Raw genomic sequence first — 17,924 nt, forward strand, 5'->3', positions numbered from 1 at the left:
AGTCTCAAGTCTAATTATTTTACTTCTCTTAGGCTCAACATCAACTTCATCTTCCTTTAAAATAAGTTCTGAATATTTGAAAATAAATCTAGGGGATCAACAATACATCTCTAATGAGGTACAGTTTTAGAATAAACATGTTCAAAGAACTCAGCATCCCTAGATTCCGTAATAAAATTCACACCAAAATCAGAACACACAACCAAAAATCTATTTGTAGAAGTATACTCAGCATACCCTACACGAAAACATAATCAACATTTTTGGTTTCAATCTAGTTCTTTTAGGAAGAGGAATTACAATCTTAGTAAAACACCCCCACACTTTGACGCATTCATAAGAAGGTCATCTACCTTTCCATAAACCATATGGAGCTTCATCGATCCTTAAAAAGGTACTTTATTCAGGATATACTAGTTAAGAGGACTGCGTCCCCCCACAAGGCCACAGGTAATCCTGAACTAATCAACATGGCAATTATCATCTCCTTAAGGATACAGTTGTTATGGTCAAGGCTTCTAATTGGTTTCCAACTTTAATTTTATACATCTTAAGGCTTCTAAGACGTCATCCTTATCCCTAAGCAAGTATACAAGATAGTACCTCGTACAATCATCTACGGAAGTTATAAACCATCTTTCACAACAGTGGTTTTCGGTTGAACTCATGTCAACTAGGCCTAAAGGAATTAATTCTAAAGGCTTAGAATTACTCTGAACATTTGTGCTAAAAGGTTTTATAACATATTTTGATTCTTCACAGATTTAACTTTTGTGTTCAAAATCCAAACTAAATTTGGGTACGCATCCTATGCTATCCAGTTAAGCATTGACTTATAAGTTTACGGTTCCAAGTCTACCATGCAAAACATTCAAAGACACAAAACAAAGCACAAGAATCAACTGTGTTCAATTTATCAGATTTTTCTTTAAGCTTATAAAGACCCTAAGTCTTATAACCGTCGCCTAAAAAATCACTTCCCTTAGTTACAACAAGTTTTCTAAATTCAATTAAGATCTTCAATCTTTTACCATCTACAACAGAACAAGATACAAGATTCTTGCATATGCCCGGAACATGAAAACTTCATTCAATGTGAGAATATTACAGATATGATCTTCTGCTTGACCTTTCCCTTTTATGCAACTCTGTTGCAGATGAGTTACTCATATAAAGTTTCTCGACATCCTCTATCCTCTGATAGAAGGTGAACAGGTCTCTGTTTCAACAAACATGCTTGGTGGCTCCAGAGTCCACCCACAAATCTCTCACATTGGTTATTAAAATAACTTCCGACATCATGCCACTGAACTCTTTCTAGTTTGTTTCAACTAAATTAGCATTAACTTACTACTTATTAAGGTTTTTACGTTGTCTACAATTTACTGCCATATGGCCATGAATTTACAAACATAAAAATCACCCTTAATTAAAGTAATGATAGATTAAGGTTTACAAAAAATACCTTTATTTTGAAGACCACGCTTAGAATTGTTTGATGTTGTCTCCTTTGTCAATTTTGGAAGACTTGTGTTCAGCCACATGCGCCTATTAGCCATGTCCCTTGCAGATGACATCTTTATTCACAAACCATGATTCCGAACCGGAAAGAAAACTATGAGTTTTGAAGATAACATCTAAATTGATAAACTTAATTTGAAACACCATTTCAAAAAACTCATGGTTACCCCATAAATAATAATTCTGTCAATAACAAATTTCTGCTCATCAGAATTTTTCAGAAACGTTTCTCTGTTTTGTAAAATATCAAAAAAATTATTTTACAACTCCAAAAATTCCGAAATTTTACGTGGGTAACTATCAGGATGTATATTACATTTGGTCAAAAGGGATCTCCGACATTCCTTCTAGGTTAAGAGATATACTGGAAACTCTACAGCTGACCGAAAAACGTTTTTTGTTTTTCACTCCAATATTAACATCCATGATTCAAAAACCAATCAATCATTTTCGATTATTACAAATATTAATGTCTTAAGATTGTTGGGTGCTATAATCAAAAATAAAGAAAAATCAAATAAACAAAAGTTATTTGATACTTATCTCCTTTATAATGGAAGTGATTGCTTTGACAAAACGAACAAGCTCCCCATATCTCCGCAACACAACAGGGCAAAACTTTGAAAAACAGAGTGAGTTGCGTGTTTAACACGCTGTCCTTAAGACATTAGCGCCCGGCTACACTCAAGAGTGATGCTATAACCCTCACAGGACGGATATCTCCAGGATAAAACACCCTAATACACCTACTACTAGCATATGTAGTAGATGCTCAACTCGAGCTTGACAACTCCGAAAAAACATTAAGAAAAATTGTGAATGCTAAAGCAGTACAAAATATTTTCCCTTGGGGGTCTCTCTAAAATATAGAGAGACCCCTTTCCCCATGTTTTCCCTTATGAGTCCCTCTAAAATATAGAGCAACCCCTTTAACATACCTTTTACAAAAGTAGTGAATTTGTTTATATAATTGACAAATACAACTTAAGAAGAGCAACTCCCCTATGTGAGACTAAAAATCTTATATAGTCTCTTAAAAACAACTAAAAAGTGGAAACTCCACTATGTGGGACTAATAAGTTTTTCATTCACAAAATAAACACAAAATTAAAATCTTTAAAAAGTATTTTTATTAATCGTTTTTTCCAGCATAAACTTGGTTCAATCAATGCACCGTGTTTCAAAAGAAAAACAACATGCAGAGTGTCTTGCTCACTCATGTATTTTACAGAGAAACTTTTTTACTCGCGCGTCTGTCTAACATTTTTGATCTAGCCATGCATTTTAGACGTTTGATAAATGTAACCCTATGGCCTATAATACGATTTAGAAACCTCTCAACCACACAGTGAAATAAAATAACTGCCTCCGTGTTATCCTCCGTGTGTTTATCAAAAATGAAAGTTTTTCCCAAACTTCTCCTCCTGATTCTTCTTATTATTTTAGTTTTCTCATATCATTACGGAAAAGAAATCCACATCGGAGGAGAGGAGATAGAGCAGATGCTAACCCATTAGTAAATATTATTCTGACTTTGATACTAGTATCTTGATTTATTTTCTTTATAAAATTATGATTCAGTTTTAGTGTTTATGAGAAGATATAAAAATTATGTTTCTTTTGCGAGCTTCTTCTTTTTATTACTGATCTTAATTTGCGTTCGGATATTTTAGGTCCAACAACAAAACATGATGAAGAAAAGAAACCCAACGAACGGAAGCTGACATCAATCTGTTTTTTATTTCTCTTTATTTTACTACCATAAGTATGCGAGTTATAAAATTTGTGTTATAATTCACTTTTATAACTCCAAACAGTGCTGTTAGGCGGAGAACACACACCAGTGTTTACATAGCTATCTACTGTATGTTTAGGTGGTCTTGTAAAAAGCTTAAAATGTGACTAGTGATTTTATCAAGATATTCCCTTATTAATGTATGGTGATTTACTTTATTTGGTTAATTGTTTCTTTGCTTTTTTTTATGTAGTGAACCATGGATTGTGAATCCAGGTCTCCAAGTAGCGGCTCTCGCATCTTTAGATAACAAAACTGCTCGACCTGCCACGTAGTTGTGCGCGTGGAATCCGGTCATGATGATCGCCTAAATTAGTACTTACTAATTTTAGTGATTGGTATAATTTTTCTTTTGAAAATCTGTATAACATTTAGAACTCCCATCATACCAGTTATAAGAACAAAAAAACCTTAGGAATGGGGGGCTTAGGACACTAATTAAGTTTATGTGGGATAAACTTAGTGTTCTAAGACCCCCATTCCTAAGGTTTTTTTGTTCTTGGTCATGTGGGATAAACTTAGTGTCTATCAGTGGCTTTTTTGTTTTTGTGGTTTTGTAAATCAGGGGAATTATTCCTGTGAGTTGTGACTTGATCCATATCTTGTTGGACTCGAAGACTTGAATATAATCTGTTCATGGTTTTGTGGCTGGTTTTTCTAGAACCTGTTTGTACTTGAGTGAGTAGTTCTTTATTCTTGTAGTGCCATATGTGATTGTATAGTTTGGCTCACCTGCACCGTATTCAAGTATACTAACACATGCATATAGCAGTGATGTCTGAACCTAAGTGCCATGTTTTAATTGTGACAGGATTTAGAGACTGGATGTGTCTTCGGGAATTTAAAGAAGAAAGCATCGCACTTAGTTTGTACGTGTTAATTCGATGATATCATTAGTAGCAACATAGAGTTGTGCGTTTGGGATGTAACAAGTGGACATATTTTGCAACATGGATCTATTTGTTGGAGATGGAACACTTGGAGATACTTGCCTATGGGAGATAATTTAATGGCCACAGAAATGCATAACTTGCGCACCTGGAAGTTAAATCACACTGTTTCGGTTTTAATTTTTTTTTCTTGTTCTTTGTTGGTTTGTACCTGAATGAAATTTCTATATTGTTTTTGGTTTACCAAAAAGAAAGAAAAAAAATTGTAGCTTTGTTGTTGAACTAGAGATATTTGGGCTGTCAGGTTGTAAACCAAATTCAAGTTAATTTTAACGTAATGAGTTCCAGTTGTTAAGAACTCTAAGTGTTGCCTTCTCCCAAATGTTAAAAAGTCTTAAAAATAGAAAGAATTCATATCAGACTCAGCTGAAACTGAAACTGACTCGGCTGAATTAGATTAACTGAATATCTATTTACAAAAATTTGACAACGGTACTTCGTCATAATTTTGGACAAACGAAATTTGTTGTAAATCTTTAACAATAACAGCCCGTCCTTTAAGAAATAGTACACCAAATATATTCGACAGATTCAGCCAGTCCTAATATCTGCTTTTTGGACTAGTGAGTGGTGACAGGATATGATACATTGCTTAACTTGTTATGCCAACGCACGATGCAAATTTCCAAGAAACTTGAGTTTTTTCTATTTGGTTACCCCATTGAGAGAGTTCTATAAAGTATGCTGACAATTAATTTCGGCATTGTATTCATACTAAAAACAGTGCAGGCATAGGGTAAAACGGTATGGTGTTTGTAATAAAAGTATGTCGGTATCAACTGAAACTATAAATTTCTAGTTAAACTTTTTGATTCCAACCTAAACGAATTCTTAGAAAACAAATCGATCTTTCGAGGAGAAGAGGAGTTGAAAAAGAATTTATTTTCTTAAATATATTTTAGTAATTTCACCTCATAAAACACCCCTTAGCACGAAACCAGAATCTCTTGGATGAGGATATTAATTCATATCCCCAATCATTTTATATAACTTCGAATTACGGGTTCTTAAATTGGCCTTTGCCAGGCACATCACTTACTTCTTTTTGTGGTTGATAAATTTTCTGATCTACGAGTTCTTTAGAGTATTCATCGATGCTGATTTGAACATGACGTTTAGTAAAACGAAGTATACTCCAAGATTGCTAATGGGTGGTACCGTTTTAATGGAGGTGTACCAATATATATATAAGACAAAAAAACAATTATCTTTGGGTTGACATACTCCCAAACAAAATGGTACCCCGTTAGCAGCCTTGGTATATGTTGCACATATTTTTTTATATATTTTGTTGTAAAACCATGTGGGAAGAACCTTTCGATCAGTGTGTATACAAACATGAGGGAACCAAGACTTGTTCCGATAGTTGTTCACATATTGATGATTGCAGATTAAGATGGTTTTTCTTGCTGCAAAAAAAAAAGAGTGAGTTTAGGGAAGGAAACTAAAAGGACACTTTTTAGGAGCTTTAGATTTATCTAAGGACACTTTATGCCCAAGAAAACTAAAAGGCCGTTTGCGGAGAATTTCTTTCGACTTGTGTGGAATAAACGCTAAAGTAAAAGAGTTGGATTATGAATAAAATATATCAAAAGCATAGAGTTTAATGTGCTCAGCTGGTCATCTTTGTTCCTCAAGTCAAAGGTTTCATTGTTCCGTGAGGTGTTATTGTTAGGTCTGATTCCCCGATGACGCGATATTATAGAGTTTGACATGAAAGGTAAAGTTAGATTACCCCCTTACGACATAAGCACGTCTCCTTATCCATTTCGGCTCCATTGGCCTCGTTCCTCATGAGGCTCGCTGGTAGGCTAGAACGACAACCTGTTCAACTAATGTGGTAATGCGTTGCTGGAGCTTAGCTTGTTAGGCTTCCAACTAGTTAATGTAATAATACTCTTTATCCAATAATAAACTAAATAAATAAATAAGAAAATAGAATAAAAAAGAGATTTAAATAGTAATTCGTAGGTACGCCATATCGATGTATTTTACGTAATCCGTAATTTACCCCTCATCGATCATATTTAGTAGTTAATCACATTTAGTTAGTTAATAGATTAGTTTGATAATGATTACTATAGATCATTCTCATTAAATTTTGTTGATGTAACAACACTAAATCAAGATATTTATGATCATGAAGGTTTAGATAAAGAGCCAACTCACAAAAGTAAATAATTTGAACATACAAGTGCTCTGAACGCTCTTACTTATAAAAAAAATCATTAAATTAGCTCTTGTAGCGCCAGAAAAACTCAGTATCGGCATGGTAAAAGGATGAATACCATGCCGACAGGGACCTAATCGGCATGGTATTCACATTTCCTCCATTTCCTTCATGCTAACACAATATCCCAAAAGTTTTAAATTGTGCCAACACATAAAAATGTTGATTATTGAGCATGTCGGTAATGGTGACGACATGGTACATTGCTTAACTTGCTATGCCGGCGCACGACGCAAATTTCAAAGAAACTTGAGTTTTTTTTATTTGGATATCGGCATTGATAGATAACTATCGAATATGTAGACAATAATTTTCGTCATTGTATTCATACTAAAAACAGTGCCGACATAGTAAAACGGTATGGTGTTGATACTAAAACTATGTCGGTATCGACTGAAACTTTAAATTTCATGTTAAATTTTTTTATTTCTAACCTAAACGAGTTCTTTGAAAACAAATTGATGATTAGGTTTCTTTCGATGAGAAGAGAAGAGAAGTTGAAATAGAACTTATTTGTTTTAAAGGGTATTTTAGTAATTTTACACCCGAAAAACACCCCTTAGCAGGAACTATTGGATGGGGATATTAATTCATATCCACCAATTATTTTATATAACCCCGAATTGCGCATTCCTAATTGGCCTTTGCCAGGCACATTACTTACTTCTTTTTGTGGTTGGTAAATTTTCTGATGCTAGTAATTAAAAGGAACGCGCAATTGGGGGATACTAAAACTAATTAGAGAATATAGGAAAAGGAAAAAAACGTGATTTAAATAGATAATCACCCCTTATATGGGTAATTTGTATAATTCCTAATCTACCCCTTGCTAATCATGTGTAGTGGTTAATTATAGTTAGATAGGTTAATGGGTTAGTTTGATAATGATTATTATAAATAATTATCATTGAATTTGTTAATGTAACACCATTAAATCAAGATATTTATAATCATGAAGGTTTTGGTAAAGAACCCCATAAAAGTAAAAAAACTGAACATACATATATGTACCAATGTATTGAAATTTGATTTTTTTCATTTGATTTGCCATCAGGGACCAGATCGGCATAGTATTCGTACTTTCCCCATGTCGATACAAAATATCCCCCAAATTTAAAATTTTAAGTACACCGCCGGCACAAAAAGTTTATTATCGAGTATGTCGGTAGTGGGGCATGCTATATTTCTTAAATTTTTGTGCCGGCACATTATGCGAAATTCCCATAAATTTGATTTTGTTTTCACTAGACCATCGGCATTTATAGATTTCTATCGAGCATGCCGGAAATTAATAATTTCGGCATGGTATTCATAGTAAAAACAATGTCGGCATATTAAAACGTCATGGTGCTCATACTAAAATTATGCCGGTATGCAACCGGCATTTTGTTCATGATGAATACAATGACGATATTAACAGAAACTGAAAATTTTCAGTTATAGTTTTTGATTCTAACCTAAACGAATTCTTTTAAAATAAATCGATGATTATATTTCTTTCAAGGAAGCATATTTACATAATAAATTAATCGTCGAAGAAATTTTGGAAACAACGACGAAATCGTGTTGAAATCGATGATGGAAAAAATAAAAATCAAATAGAGGAGAAGAGAAGAGAAGGGGAAGAGAAGAAGGAAAGAGGTTAAAACACTAAAGGGTATTTTAGTATTTCCATACCAAAAAATCGCCCCTTAGAAAAAAATATTGGATGGAGATATTAATTTATATCCCCCAATCACGAGTTCATTAAACAGGATTCCCGTACACTCTCATTTTCACAATCGATATTAATTTTTTTTTATAAAACTTAAATGGGGGTGGTGTGAGGGTAAAATACCCGATTTCCAGGTGTCAACATCCTAAAGGGTGAATCCATGATAAGATGCTAAGATAGGAGCATTGAATCATCTTCTAAAAAGGCGAGTTTGTCTGAATCCAGACACCTGCTACAACGTCACATGAATGAGGCGTGTAAGCTAGTCTGATCTGCTCATACGGTCAAGTCTAAAAAGGAGGACCGCATTAAATGAAGGATCAGAAGGAGCACAAGAGAGTCTACAACACCTCAGAGAACTCGTACGACCTATACTATAGCCCGAGAATGATACAACACGAGGTTAGTTGAGAACAACAGCACGATGGCGAACATGGAAGGATATCTCGGAAAGTAACCCAGCATGTCATCACGAGGGATAGTATGGAAGCTAGTTCAAGGTCCTGAAAATATAGACAACAAACCCTTATGCTCGACGAGGCCTGACCATCACGAATCTTATTTTGTATATAAATACCGGTTCATGTAGAATGAGATGGACAAGTTATGTAACAATAGATGGTTTTTCTACAGAGAATTCCTGAGAGAGATCTAGATAGAGAGAAAGTTAGAAATCTAAGTGATATTTGTACTTCTTTCAAGGGTAAGACCTTATAATAAATAAGAAAACATCTTCTTTCCCGTGGACGTAAGTCTTCATGGCCGAACCACGTTATATGCTTGTGTCAATCTTTACTTTTCATATTCTTTACATCTTGTTCGTCTTGAATCTTGTATGTTTTTGTAGTTATTAGTTTTTAATCTTACTTGGATGTAGATGATGACAACTACATGTGGTTCTGAGGCTAATGTTTCAGGGATATGTTTATCTTACAAAATTTTATATACCCACAAAAAAGGCACATTCCGAAGCGTATAACTCTTCCATGTATCACTTTGAAAATTAACTGTCGAAAATCAACGAATTTTCAACCATTAAAGTTAAGATGGCGAGGTTTGATATTTCAAAAAATGCTCATATTGTGTGAATATGTAAAGCTTTATGAGAATGAATGCCAAAAATATTAGCTGCCAGTATGTTGCTGTCTATATTTTATAAAAAAAATATCTCTGAAAGTGTGATATATTGTGAATTTAAGAATATGAGAGGATCTCTTCAGCTAACTTTTCTTATTATTTTAATAAATTACTAGTAATTTGTAGAGTTAAAAATTGCTTGGGCAAGTCTAGTTTAATCAGATAATTTAATTATTTTAGTGAATTTGTTGTTTTATCCCAGACTTATTTATCAAATTTTTACTCTGTAAGTCAATTTGATGTCGATGTACAAAATAAAATTCTGTTGGGTGTCTTTACTTCTCATTACTCCAATAACCTTAGCATAAAAGGGATCCTTCGGTCGATCCCAATCCACATACTACTAGTTGAGATCCTAGTGTTATTCTCTTTGTCCCACCAAAGGTGATCTTTTGATTTTTAAATTTTGACCATTTAAAGTTGACTCTTATCATTAAAAAGGCCATGTTTCTAAAATTACCCTTCGATTGGTTAGGGGTTTTAAATATTAGTATAGGAAATATGTATATTTGATTGTCACGTTAATACTCGTTAGATAGTTGTTTTCAAATAATTTTTAACGGTATATTATTTATAAATATTTATGTCATAGTTTCATTTCTAAGTTTTTTTATTTTTCAAAAGAACATAATTAGAAAAAAAAAAAAAACTAAAAATATCCCTCCCATCTCGTTACATTAAGAATTTTGCAAACTTAAAATAAGTTAACTTTGGTTGCAATAAGGGTTACAAAAATTCCTTTCTCATAGTTTTGTTTATGTTTGGTAATTTTTTTCCTACATCAAAACTCCAAATAGCTATCTCGAAAGACAAATCCTGAACTTATTCAGGAATCAACGAAAATTCAATCCAATAAAACAAAAAACTGGTAGTCAGATTTTAATAGGAAAAGTTAATGAGGTTTATCTGAAAATTTTATCACTGATAGAGATTTTAAGGATAAGTTTAATCTGTTCTAATTGTTTTAATTTAATTTTATTGGAACTAGAAGAATATTTTTATACGGTTTTAAAAACTTATTACTTCAGTTTTAGTTCAGATTTTTTCTTTAATTCTCAGTATAATTCTGTGGGCACCTCAATTAATTTTTATTTTGAAATAAAAATTTCAAAAAAAGTTTCACTTAAATTCCTAGAGATTATTTTTATAAACTTAACCTAGTTTTTAATTTATTCAACTTCATTATGATTCAATTGTGTTAGAGCATTTCTCGGTCGAAATCCCATGCTTTTCTATCTCAAGCATGTTTGTCAATGTTAGTGATCAAAACTATAAGTCTTGATATCTAGTCTACTATAGCTAAGTCTCGGAATAGGATAGAAAGTGCAGTTGATCTCAAGAAATCCATGGAGAATCATCATACAAGATGAAGAACTACTCAAGGAACCTGTGGAACTTCGTCGACAAAAAGGTTTCTGGAGACTTGAATTTATCTATCACTCAAAAGTCTATCTACTTTATCTCATATCTTGAGACAAAAGTCGTTTTTCTATATATACTTTGATTATATACATTTGCTATTTCGAGCCGAGTTTATCTCGTCTATCTATTTCTCGAAATATATGTTGGTACGCTTTCTCTTTGGCCAAATTCATCTGTACCTAGTGACGAAAGTCGTGTTATGTTTCAATCACTTTGAAAATTGTTTTGACGAAAAATAGTTTGTGAGTAACAACTATATAGCGTCCTCTAAGAATGTTTCAATTATTGAAATGAGAGTTTAGATTATATAATAATTAATGGATATAAGCATTGTCGTGGAAACACATATATATGCATAAGTCCTTATTCCTTGAACCGAAGTTTGCGAACTTTGTTGATCAAGATATTGAGAACAAGAGCCACGAACCCAGTCCGCGAACTGGCTGAAGTTCTCGACCCGAGAAAATCTGTTGGAGTTTGTGAACTCCTTCCGGGAACTTAAGTCCACGAATCCAGTCCACGAACTTGAGTTGGTTATATCTAAAAACGATTGTTTGTGAACTCATGTTTATATAAACTAAGGAATGCTATTTGCAAACTGTGGCTATAAATTTCATGAACTGATTCGAGTGATTCAAATCGTTTTTGCTTCAATTGTGTCTTTTGTAATACACAAGATTTCCTCGCAATTGAACAACTCTTTAACTCGTTCATTTGAACTAGTTATGGTGAAGAAGAAGATGGTTGATATGAAAGTGATCATATAAATAACCATATGGTTAACTATTGTTAAACCAAAAAATGTACATGTTTGGGTACGGTTACACAAACCTAGAAACGTGCATTTCATTTCTGTGTAACAAGCTAGGTTTTCGATCTAACGGTTGAAAGATATTATCTTGAATCTAATCAGGTTTTCATCTAATGGAATATTGAATGCTTTGTTACCAAGATAATATTGATTGCAAACCCTGATTTGAAAGACTATATAAGGGAGAACTCTAGCAACTGGAAAACCTAATCCCCACACCTTACGTGTGATACTAGTTGTATTCTAGAGTCGATTCTCCTTTAACCTTTGATTTTCTTTTCTCAAACCAGGTTAACGACTTAAATACTTCATTGGGATTGTAAAGCCAGATCGATACTACTTTCTCGTAGTTGTGTCATATGATCTTGATGTTTCTATCGTACGAGTACAATCGCAAATATTGACTTGAGATTGATATCTTCGATAGGCAAGATATAAAAGTAGTCACAAACATCTTCGTCTCATCATTTGTGATTCTACAATATCTTCTTTTGCCGCGTCGATTAAAATTATTTTGAGGTGATTGATAATAATAGGTTGTTCTTATGGAATATAAGTCCGGGTTATCAATTGGTTCATGTTCACCTTGATTTATCAAAAGACGAAACAAAACTCTTGGGTATTTCTGTGGGAAACAGATTTATTCAATCCATAGACTTTTCTGTGTGATACATATTTGTTTATTAAAGTCCTCGACTTTGGGTCGTAGCAACTCTCAGTTGTGGGTGAGATCATCTAAGGGAATCAAGTGTGTCGTATCATGCTGGGATCATAGACGTAGGGAGCATAACTGTACCTTGGATCAATGTGAGACTGATTGGGATTCAACTATAGTCCATACTGAAGTTAGTTTGTAGTAGGCTAGTGTTTGTAGCAGCTTAATACAATGTGGTGTTCAATCTGGACTAGGTATCGGGGTTTTTCTACATTTGCGGTTTCCTCGCTAACAAAATTATGGGGTATGTGTTATTTCTATTTCTGCATTATATTGTTTATAATAATAATTGAAATATCACTGGTTGTGTGTTAGTTCAATCAATTAGAATATCCGACCTTTGTTTGTTGATTTAAATTGATTGACACTTGCATATTGGTCTTTGGTACCATCCAAGTTATCTCTCTAGAACTTGATAAAAAATCGCAGATTTCTATTTGCTTGAGTATAGATCAAATCGAGAGATTGAGATATTAACTCCTTTGATATACTTTTATCTAAATTGAGTCTGATTGTCTAATTGATTCTCTAAAAAGTACATTGGAGTTAGTCCATACAGATTGCTAAGCCAAATATTGGGTGTGGTTGTTATACCCCGCGTTTTCAAGTTGTATAAGCAGTAATTTGTGTATTTGTTGATTTCATTCTTTATATAATAACTTGTGGCAAATGCAAGGGTACTTTTTTTCCACTTGTACTAGAAATATAGATTCATAGAAAATGTAGGAATAATAATGATTGGTCTGTTCTCTCATTTTCTCCTCAAATTATTATTTTTCGTCATGCCTATCACTTTCTTGAAAGTTTGGTATATATCAAATTTGGGATTTTAGAAAAGTTTTGACCCCAGTAGATTGTCAAATGTGTTGTCAAATGGGGTTTCATAGAGCCTCCGGTTATAGTGGCTATGATTTTTAGAATATCTAATGGGTTGTGACGCGAGATTGATTATTCCTACGTACACAGGTCATGACTAACCATGTGCTCGAATTCACTCATCAATTGTCTTTATTTATAGCTATAAAAGAATCGCACCTGGGAACCAAATAACATCCTAGATACTCTCAACACGCAACACGCAATCATTGACATCACACATGCCTCATTGGTTTCTGGTCTCTCTTAAGTATCAGAACTAGGTAGGTGGTACAATTTACGGTGATGAGAGTCATTATTTGTTATGTATAGATAAGATGGAACACCCGGCTTGATTCCAATGATGGAACATAAATGGTGGCATCACATACCTAATAATTAAGGATTCTAGATGGGAGGGACGGAGTGATAACGATTTCGAAAAATGGCTCATTTGTCCAAATATTTTTAGGGTTATTTAGTGTTTGGATCCCAAGTTTTGGTACGGTTTAGTGTTTGGGTCCCAAGTTTGTCCAATTTAGTGTTTGGGTCCCAAATCTATTAATCAAACCATTTCAAATTAACATCTTCAAATCGGTAGTAACATGTTAGTGTCTAATGGAGTTTGTTTTACATTGGGGTTCACATCATTGACGGTCTAATGGCTGAATCACTTGTATTGAAATGAGTTGGCTTAGTTTGACTCATGGATTTGGGACCCAAACACTAAATTGGACAAACTTGGGACCCAAACACTAAACCGTACCAAAACTTGGGACCCAAACACTAAATAACCCATATTTTTAAATCACGGTTTAAATGGACGAGTAAAAAATAGTTTGGGTGAAATGGACAAAAAAAATTCAGTAAGGATGAAACTGGATTCATCCTAGCTTAAATTTAAAAAATAACAAGGATGAAACTGGATATATCTTGTGTAAATTAAAAATAAAAAAAAAAATTTAAAATGGGCATGATGAAACTGTTTACATCCTACCTATTTTTACATTTTTGTCCATTTAAATAGTATCAAAATCTAACTGTCATTTTCACCCAGAAATTGTTGATTTTGGTCTTTCTAACCAATTTTGTATAAGAGTTTTATCAATGTTTTCATAACTAGCGAATGGATCTGTGAAGTCCTTGCAAGAGTATGTAAAGCCAGAATACTAAATGAACATGAACTATCAATGAAGGAGGTTGAATTAACAACAAAAGAAAAGGATTTGAAAAATAAAAATCGACATCAAGAAGATGATGAAGAAACCAAAATAAAGATCTGATGAAGAAAACCCAAAGAACAACGAACACTATGCTCACTGAAGAAAATGTGGATTTAATTTGTTATTTTAGACAATTTAGTTGTAATTACCAAAGACATGCATGGAGGCCAGAACTAATTTCTACTGCTAAGTCCTATGCTTCATCCTTTGGAGATGGAGGCACTAATATTTCTCTGCTTTATTGTAATATGCTTACCACAAACAATGCTCCCCAGATTTTTACTCTAAGAAGCTAGTCTTTCTATTATACCTTTATCAAGAAAAAAGAAGGAGATGGAAAATCATAATCTCCGAATACAAAAGAAACCTTGTTTCAAGAAGAGGATGGAAATTTTGAAATCAAGGATCCAGAAAACTCTTCGATAAGTATATTGTGAAAACTTGAGAAAAAATACCAAATTCGATGTGTAGCTGTTCGTGGAGACATTTACTAAAATCTCCAAGTGTAAGAGATACTTATCAAACAACAAGAGAATCTTGTTGAAAATCAACTAAAGGTGAAAACTTTGAATCTAACATTTCTGAGAAGAATCTTATTAGAAGAATCTTATGAGAAGAAAATTAAAGATGCTTGTTTGTACCATCAATAAAATTGATAGAGCCCGCTAATCAAGTCGGTGAAGGAAGGTTCTAGAAGTTTCCACATGCCTTGTTGTCCAAGTTGCTTGCACAAGAAGTTTATATCATAATTAGGGTTACATAATATTATAGAGTTAAATACATGTATCCTAAACCCCAAGAAGGAAGGGAATTTTAGGTTAGCTAACCCAGGAAAAATTACTGTATCCTACAATCAATAAACTATTTCTATGTTCCCCCGAGGCACAACATGCCGAACCACGTTAAATCCCTCTCTTTATTCATCTTTAATTCGTTTTCTAAACCTAATATCATCATCATAATTTAGTGCCTATGATGAGTGCTAAAAAGTGCATATTTCTATATATTTTTCTTGGCATTTAACTCATCTTTTGTGCATTAATTCTACATTTTATCCCATATTCTGTATTTTCATTGTTTTCAAGAATAAATATTTTTATTAATTAATTTTGCATTTTTAGGTAATAAATAAAGTTTGGATGAATAGCGGAGCGAAAAGAGCAGAAAAGTAGTGAAAAGCCGGGAGGAATTACACAAGGAAGCCGCGAAGAATGTTGTGCACAAGACCAAAAGGTTAGAAGTGGGCTTGAAGAGGAAGAATTGTTCTTAAAGAAGATATGGGCTTGGAATACCCAAGGCCCAAAACCCTTACCCAAAATTCATACCCGTTTTCCCTTTCTAGACGTCAGATTGGATCATCTCAGCATCCTACGGTCGCAGCATCGCCAGTACATCAAAGTCTGAAATTCCTGACCAACACTACAACACCTAACTCCATCTTGAGCCGTCAGTTTTGTTGTATCAGGCATCCGACGGTCGCTCCACATCCATTCACATCACGTCATTGGATCTTTCCCTCATCCTATCATCCTACGGATTCCCCTCACAAATCATCAAAATCCGCTACACCCGACCAACACTCTAGTACCTAATGCCTATACCTTAACCAAACATACCCTCCATCATTCCCATCGACTTCTTCTCCCCCATTCCTCTGCAGAAACACCTTCTCCCTCTCCAGTTCCATTAGCACCACCATACCTCTGCCAAAACCACCAAAAGCCATCATGGCTCTCACCAATCGAAACCCATCATTATCCTACCCTTCTACCTTACCTATTTCACCATTCTCTCTTCCTTTTCAGAAACCCTAGAGGAGAGATTAGTGAAATATGTCGATCTAGAAAGAGAAATTGAAGGCATGGGAAGGAGCAGAGAAGGGAGAAGAAGCATGGGTTGAAGACGGACTCGTCTTATCACGTTTGGTAAGTTCGAAAATCAAAACCCTAGTCTACTGTCAATTTGGGGGTTTTTTGTATATGAACCCTAATTCTGTTGAGAGAGAATTGGGAGGAGGAGAGTGAGTGAAATAGGGTAAGTAATTAAACCATTCCCCTAATTTGTCGAAACCCTAGGTCCACTGTGTATTTTGGGAATTTGGGGAAAACAGGGTCTGAACCCAAATTGGGATTTTTGGGTATAAATAGAACTGATGTAAGTGTTGTTGGATATGCCTGGACTAGCCAGTGCACCACCAAGAGGACTGGAATAGCCAGTTCCTCAATTCCTCACATGTTCTGTTTTTGTTTTTGTTTTTGTTTCAATTTCAATTACTATTTATGTTTATCATGTTTTTAATTACTGTCAACATATTCTAGTTCTTCAGTTAAGGCTCAGATGAAGCTTTAGTGGACTGTTACGTAGTGGAATGTTAGGTTAGAAGCCTTAGTTCACTGAATTGATTGAGCAATGGGAGAAATCAGTGCTCACTAGTGCTTGTGATTGATTGTACTGTCAAAAGACAGTCAATACTAGGACAGTCAATACTAGGAGCACATCAGTTGAGCAAGCTGATTATCTTGCTATTCCCTTTTTGTATGCTTAGGATCTTAAGTTGGCCTTAACTGTCACTTAGTTCCATTAGGGATTCAACCTAGAACTACATTATTTGGCTCGGTCACAAGGGTGGATTCAAAGCCGTAGCTTAGCCCACAATTTGTTTTTACAGTCACTTGCAACTCCAATTCTGTTATTCTTATTGCTCAGTTGAGTTTTCCTTGCTGTTTTATTTAGCTTTTGCACTTCACATCTTGTTGTGCACTGAAATCAGTGCACTGCCTTCCCTGCCCTTGGCTCATAGCCTTGGTTAGATGTTTTACCATCTCTGTTTCACTGTCACTGCAGCCTTGTGACCTTGCATTTAGTTTTGCATCAATTATCAGCATAGTGTAACTTCATTGCACACTCCCAAGTCCCTGTGGAATGACCCTGTTCTTGCACACAAGCTACAACTGACCCTGTGCACTTGCAGGTATCACTGTAGGCATCCATTTATTGTCTAATTTTCTCACACCTTTTAAAAGCCTAACAAGTTTTTGGCGCCGCTGCCGGGGACTTGGCTGCCGTGTTTTTGAAGTTTTTCTTGCTGTTCTTTGCATACTCATACCTGCTGTGTAGTTCTTGTAAGCATCTGCATATTAGTGTAATCATCTGCATCTTAGTATAAGCATTTTTTTTGCATTTCTTGCTGTGAATTGCAGCCCATTTGCACCTTTGTTGCTGGTTCTTCCTTGAACCTGGTGTTGCTGCTGCTGGTGCCAGAACTGCTGCCTGAAGTCCTGCTCTGTGCCTTGTGGTGCCTCTGAACTTGTGGTGCTGCTGTTGTGGAGCTGGTGCTGCACTATTGTTGCTAGAACTTGTGCTGCTGTGGTGATCCTGCTGGTGCCAGGCCAAGTCTGCTGCAATCTCTGCTGAAGCTGCTGTAGCTGGTGTAAGATAAAGCCCAACTGGGCTTGTGAAGTGAACTGATTTGAACCAAGCCCAACTGGGCTGTAAGTTGCTGAAGGAGAAGAAAGACCAATGCCCAACTAGGCCTTAAGTATTGAAGCCAA

The sequence above is a fragment of the Papaver somniferum genome, chromosome 6, assembly GCF_003573695.1.
Source record: "Papaver somniferum cultivar HN1 chromosome 6, ASM357369v1, whole genome shotgun sequence".
Taxonomy (NCBI): domain Eukaryota; kingdom Viridiplantae; phylum Streptophyta; class Magnoliopsida; order Ranunculales; family Papaveraceae; genus Papaver; species Papaver somniferum.